At 28.7% G+C, this 7,727-nt stretch overlaps 1 pseudogene; it reads left to right on the forward strand.

Moving 5' to 3' along the window:
* The first annotated feature begins 4,761 nt into the window (after nt 1-4,761).
* On the forward strand, nt 4,762-6,163 carry LOC105621118 (annotated as a pseudogene).
* Nucleotides 6,164-7,727: the final 1,564 nt, after the last annotated feature.

Raw genomic sequence — 7,727 nt, forward strand, 5'->3', positions numbered from 1 at the left:
GCGACCCAAAGGGTGGCTGCCGAATCTGGGGTGGGAAACAGTGCTTTGGCATTTTTGCATCCCCTGCATTCTCACGCAAGCGTTGATACGAATGGAAAGCTACCTGTGCGAGAGTATCATTTTTCAGACAGGTACGCACACGTGTATGATTCGTTCATTTTTATGGATTTGATTGTGACATTATATTGTATAATATATTATCATAAACAAAAAGACATGATATAACTGACAATTGTCTTGTTAAATTAATTTGTAAATTTATAAGCACTTGCTACACAGATATATTAGGTGTAATAAAAAGAAATCCATTATTTTTTCATTCAATTTCATGCAAAAATAATGGATTTCTTTTTACTACATCTAATATTTACAGCAAGTATTTAATGAATACAAAATTCCGAGTGAAATGCATAACAACAATAAATTATTGATAATAAAAAATGTGAATTACTATATAAACTGTGAATTATCAATTTAAGCACTGAGTTATATATTGGGTTGTCCGGAAAGTTCGTGCCGCAAAAGATTTAAATTTAATAAATGTATACTAAAATTTAAATCTTCTGCGTTTCAATTTTTCTTCAAAATCGGCACGAACTTTACAGACAACCCAATATTAAATCTTTCGAAGTTTCTTACAATTAAATAAAGAGCTAAGTATATATAAATTTCGCGATTGATTAAAATATAATAAATTTCATTCTTTTATATGTTCAAAATAAAATAAAGTCATTACATAATTTTTGATAAAATAGAAATATAATCAAGCAACATAATCTTTATATCTTTCTACGAAAATATTAATTTTTAATTTGTAGTAATTTTTAATTTGGAAATTATAAATTAGTGATTTTCTAAATTATTTTTTAATTTGTAGATTCCAATAATTTTTTATAAAGTGACAAATTTTTATTTTATTCGGATTAATTAACAAATCATGCCTTTTTTCTCGGTTTCTATATCAAGAAAGATTAAAGATTCGCAAGTTATTTTAAGATTCATAGCCTATTTCGCCTGTCGTATAGTGAAGGGAGAGCACGTTATTTCTTGAACCCTTCGACCTCGCGACCCTCTAGGCCTTTCTAACCCTGATCCAAACTACGGGTGCTATTGCACAGTCGCTTGGTTTCATACATTTCTATACTCACATCTGCCTTATGTTCTCACGCTATTTTCCTTCCAGCTTAGAGTCTCTGAGTAACGGCGATAAGCTTTCCCAAGCAGAACAAAAAATCATGATAATATAAAAGTGACGTCAAATGTAATTATTAAATCATTTTTCGATTCATGATAAAAAATGATCAAATGTAATTTTAAAATTTAATTTAGATACGCACTGTTTTAAATATTTTACAATAATTTAAACTTATAAATTAATACATATTTTAAAATTAAAAACGTAATATATTAGGGAAAAAGTTCGTGGCGTTTTTTCCATTAGATGGCATTAAAAAAACGCCACGAACTTTTTCCCACATCTAATATAAGTACAAAATGTTGTTAACAATATATGAACTGAATATAATATTGCTTAATTAAAAATATTCTGATCGATAATCTCTTTCGACAAAACATGCAAATAATGATTGTTTATATTGATGTGTAAAGACACGTCCATTAAATTAAATTTTTTCACTTTAAACGATATCGAAAATATATAAAAGTATCATTAAGGTGCCATTACATGGGAGCGTGAAACGTCGAGCGTCGAGTATCGTGAGCTTACTATTCGCTAAAAACTAGTCACATGATCAAAAATTGAACAGCAAGCTCAGCGACGTTTGACGCTGCCATGTAAAAGTATCTTTAGCTGAAATAGACTCGAGTAGAGGGAATGCGCAGTGTACTTATCTACGTATATGTGCCATTTACGCTTTCTCCTGTTGCGCAGCCCGGCCTTCTACTTTGATTTCGCGGGACTCTACTCTAATTCAAGTGTATTATATCACCGAACGAGTTGTTGCGAGTGCAAACCAATGTAAACGTACAAATTACTATCAATCGCCACTACGCAATTAATAGCAAATCCTTAATGTTCGCGACGACTGATGTAACGTGTCGATTCGTAATCTATCTATAATAGAAAATCCAGGGAATCAAAAGAAAAAAAGACGAAATTAATATGTGATATTAAACTGTGCTGTTTATGCTGATGTGATGCTGTTATCATGAAACCGGTAAGTTTATAGCAATATGATAATTTTAAGATTAAGAAAAAAGTTGTACATGGCAACAGAAATATCTGGCTATAAAATTGCACGCGGAAAAGGCAATTATATATGGTCAGGCATGTCTGTCCTCGTATGTATGTACACTTCTACACACAGAGACATAAATGCATAGGATATGTTCGCTTTTCACGCTCACACGCTGTGCGTTTATTATTTCAACCAGAGCCGACAATTTATTTCGCTCGTGTGGAATTTTTAACTAACGAAAGAAAGAGAGGGGGGGGGAAGAATACAAAATGACGACTTATCTTTATTTTTTATTTATTTTGTGCTATTTGTTACTCGTCCCCTTTTTATAATTGAGAACTGCAGTGCTTTGTCTAACAGTAAGTAAGGGATCATTTATATTGGCCATAACTGTATACTGTAATTTGTAAGAATTGATTTCCTAGAAGTCTAGGAAATCGCGACAACAGAATAAAGTGAAAAGCTACAGAATTTAGAAGATGTTTACTTTATGATGGAATCCAAGTATTTAAAGATCATCTTCCTAAAAATATTTATCAAACTTTTTTATTGCTTCATTCAGCCATATACATATTGTCAAGTTCTATTCTTTGTCACGATTGAAATCATGTTTTGTGGATTATTTATTAAAACAATTTATTTAATCAAATCGCTTACATTCTAGATAGTAATTTTCTTATATACAATGTACATTCTATTGCTCGTCTTGCCGAAGAATTTAAAAACTACGGCGCTTTAGAATCATTTAGTGCTTTTTCTTACGAAAATTATCTGGGTATTATTAAAAAGATACTTCGATCAAACTACAAATTTCAACAACTAACGTGATTCAGAAGTAAAAGGTATATTAATTGAAAATATTTTGCTTAATTCAAATGAATCGATTTTAAAAGGCCATCATTAAAAGTGGCCGAAATTATTGAGGGTGATCATCACAGAAGTAATGTGGAAAAAAATAAGCTTAAACAATAATGAGCCTGACAAGTATTTCTCCACTATTTTTGGAGAAATCGTATCAAATATTAATATTGAGCAAAGTGTAATTCCAGTTGGGCAAAAATTTAAACAATTACACGACTTTTATGATTTCCCTCTCCCATCGTCTTCTATTGGCATATATAAAATTGCAGAAAAAGAGAGAAGATATCAGTACTGGAAATTATCACATGTGAAAGCCAAATGTATAGCCATTCCTCTTGTGGATGGAATTCTGTGCATATCTGTGATCAATTCCAATGTCTAATAATTTGTATACTGCATATGTATTACATTTTTTGTGAAAAGGTATAAATAAATTGTGAAAAGATATAATAAAATTTACTAAAAAATATTAAGAATAAATTTTTTTATTATTTATTCTATTCACGATGAGTTATATGAAATGAATATTATTCTTTTGGATATTATCTTTTTTAATGGAGAAATTATTAAAATTTAAACATGTAATTATATGTTTTTGCGATTGATTAAATTTTTTAAATATTTTAAATGTTGATGACATTTAATTAATTTTACAGTATGCCGTAGTAAAATTTGGAGGAAAAGAGGAAACTCTGGCGGTTGTACCCTCGTCATGGATTAGTGAGGATAAGTTGTCATGTAGATGGCCACCAAAGAAATTCTCTAATAACAAAATTATGCGATTTATTATGAGTTTGAAAGAACCTACCTCTGAGTTTAATAATCATCCAGCTACAGTTATGCATGAGTATGGTATATATGATTCGTATTTTTTCTACGTTTCTATAAAATTAAGCTGTGTGTGAATGTATTATTAAGACAATACGTAGTGATGATAGAGTCCCTTATTTCACGTATGTTATTTACACTTGTATCTCGCGAATATCCACGACGTATAAATGACACATACATGTGTCTAAGTACACGTATGATCCATGTTTTTATTTCGTGTACATGTAAAATAAGAGGCTCTAATAACAACTGTTTTTTTTTAACAGGAAGCAAAAAATTAATAGAAGTATAGCTAGAATGGTTACTTGCTTTAAAAAATAGAGATTATATTATTTCGGAAAAAAATCCAATTATGTTTTGATAGAATAAATTCGATTTGCGCTCATATCTGTCTTATTTTTTATAGATAAATATCGTAATGCTCTTAAAGCATGCAAATTAGCCGAAGACAATAGTGATCTTGACACAGCAGCAGAAGAAACTAATTTAGAAAAGCCTAGAAAAAAACGTAAAATCATAAGTTTGTACGAAAAGTCAAATTCAGAGGAGTTAAATGATGAGCCTTCAGAGAAAGCAAAGAAAATGTCAAAAAAATTCATTCATTCCGACAGTGATGAAGATAATGAAATATTGAACGCACAAGAAATTACAGAAAGGTTTACAGAACTTCTAAATAAAAAAGGGGATTTTCCAAAAAAGAGCAATGAAAATAAAATAATTGATGAAGTTATAAAACTTCTACATAGAAAAAAGGATTGGTCGAAAAAGAATAATGAGAGTGGAAATCTTCCAGTCAAAAATTCTTTCCTGAAATGTGACGAAGATAATATCATTCATAATACATCAGTAGATTTTAATGTTGCTGTAAAAGATGTAACACTGCGTACTAAACAACATTCTAATAACTCGCTTCCTGCAAGTGAGGAAAGTGAACCTATTGCCTCTAGCAGTCAATTGGAAACAAATATATTATCTGAATATGGTGAGTACACATCTCAATCATCAGTGAGTGATTAAGATTGGAAACTTATTAAGATTTTCTCATTCGATTATTTTATTTAGATTCAAATAGTGATGAAATTTTTTCTGAAAGAGATACTCTTTATAATATTAAAGCTTTTTTCACCAAACCATCAAACATTCAAGTATCTTCGGCTATACAAAATGGTTAGTAATTTATTTTTATTTATATTTAATATAATTTTCTCAGAATTGATAAGTAACGCGTTATTTATAACGCACGTTACCGTTACAATTACTTTTTTTCCAGTAAAAATTGGTAACGACGTTATATTTCCTTATAAGTAACGATATCTAGTACAGCAACGCCTCCAAAGTTAAGAAAGCGCTTTTGAACATTATTGCTTTACTAGAAGGCAGAATTCTACATTTTCTATTTATATTTACAAAAATTTGTATATAATCTATTAATGTTAAGAAAAAGGTAACAAAACTAAAGTAATAATGACTCATTAATTTTTTAGTAACGGTAACGTGTTATTTTTGTAAAGCCTGAATTTTCTTAATTTAATACATTTATTATGTATTATTTGGAACTTTTCGTAGAAAACAAATGTGGAAATTGTAACACTCTGTTAAAAGTTGTAATACAGCTGAAGGAGGAAATAACGGAAACATTAGATCATGTGAACATGTCACTTTTAAAAGTGTATAGAAAATTAGATCTTAAAGATCCAGTATTTATTAAACCGATAGGTTTGTCTGCCTTACCTCTCAAGGATGAAGAGGCTTTTCGTGAATTTGAGGAGTTTCTCAAAATTGATGATAATTTTTTCCTTACGGTACAATCTTTTTTATTTTTATTATTGTATTGGTCATTTTTGCTAATTTTATTTATTAGTAAATAATTGAAGTATGTAACTATAAAAAATATAAAAGAATTAATAACAATTATATATTTCAGATTGACTACTTAATGCTATTGATGCCGATTCGAAAGAGCAAAGAAAAAGTACTTGTAGGAAAATTTCTGGGAAAAATATTTTCAAACTCACTGGCTAAGATTATTAATTATTCTGATTCAGGATCTGTAAAACTAAAGCTTCAAGACACAAACATTCTTACAGCAATTGAATGTAAATTTCGAATTTCATTGAACTTTATCTTTGATAATATACATTAGTAACTTTAAATCGTTCTTTTTTTTAGGTGCTATTATCAAAAAGATCCCATCATGCGATGTAACAGAAGTGCATTCGAAAATTATACGATGGTTGATCTCCACAAGTAACCAAAAAATGACGGGTGCTTAAAATTTTTCCATTTAAATTTAATGAAAAAAACTGTTTTATTTAAGTCTAAAAAAATTATATTTATCAAAGCCTTAAACGGTCTAGCTGGATCTTAAATGCTTGTATGATTCTTGTGTGAATTTATATACTACATACGTAGTTTCCAAAAACGCGTGTCGAAATTTTCGGTCTTGAAACGCGTTTTTGAGAACTACATACATAGTATATAAATTCATATAAGAATCATACAAGCATTTAAGATCCAGCTAAACCGTTTAAAGCTTTGATTTCTATAGTTTGTATTCATATAGTTGTGTATCACACATATACGATCCTATAATATATTAAATTATATTTATTTTTAGAATAAGTAGGAGAAATTAGGGTTAAAAAAATACAATTTAATATAACATCTATATAAAAGAATGTTATAAACAAAATATAAAAGTGTAAGAAAGAGATAAAAGTTAGTAATTATTTATATTACAAAATTCTATCTCTCTTTTATGTTTTTATATTTTGTTTATATTATAACATTTTTTTATATATGTTACAACTATCCCTATTACTTTCAACCTCAATCTCTTCTATTTCTAGTAATATTCTATTTTTAAGGATAAATACTATCGCATTATAACAACTGATTTTTTAAATTATATTTCTTAAATTTGATTAGTTTTTTTGCCTTTTTACATTTATTTGAAATTCTTTTTATTAAGCATGTAAAATTAAGTATATAAAAAGTTATAAAGTTATAAAGTTATAAAGTTTAGATTATAATTAGGGTCACTTTGTTTATATTGAATAGAACATACACCAGCTGAAATATTGCTATTTCATTATAACAAGCATTTGACATTCGCATGCGCAGCAGTTCTCTGGCCGCGCCACGTGATTGATCAGATGTCCGGGTCCTAATTATAAAGTCTGTTTTTTTTTGTATATGCATATATATATATATATATATATATATATATACACACACACACACACTTTCTTAATAATATATACACAGTTACAAAATTAATTGTCTGTGAATCTTTATATAAATAATTTCTTCAGACTATTTTTCAAACTAGTGTAACAACATTAATTTCATAACTAATAGTCATCCAAATATAAATATGAATTATTAATATGCCGTAATGCATGCGTAAAACCACAATTTTTAACATGATAATTGTTTAAACAAATCATCAATGTAATGATGTATGGATAATTAATTTCGTAACTGTATATATGTATGTAAGTATGTTTTTTTATTGTTAAATAAAGTATATGTGATACAAATTTTATAATTTTGGAAGAATATCTATTTTTGATGTGCTGATATTCTAATTATATTTTCATAAAATACACTTTATATTATATAAATAGCACATTAAAAATATAAATTTTACAAAATTTATATTTTTAATGTGTTATTTATATAAAGTATTATATGTATATATAGTGTATATATTATATACAATATATATATATGTGTGCGTGCGTGCGTGCGTGCGTGCGTGCGTGCGTGCGTGCGTGCGTGCGTGCGTGCGTGCGTGCGTGCGTGCGTGCGTGCGTGCGTGCGTGCGTGCGTGTC

This window comes from Atta cephalotes (assembly GCF_000143395.1).
Source record: "Atta cephalotes unplaced genomic scaffold scaffold00032, whole genome shotgun sequence".
Lineage (NCBI taxonomy): Eukaryota > Metazoa > Arthropoda > Insecta > Hymenoptera > Formicidae > Atta > Atta cephalotes.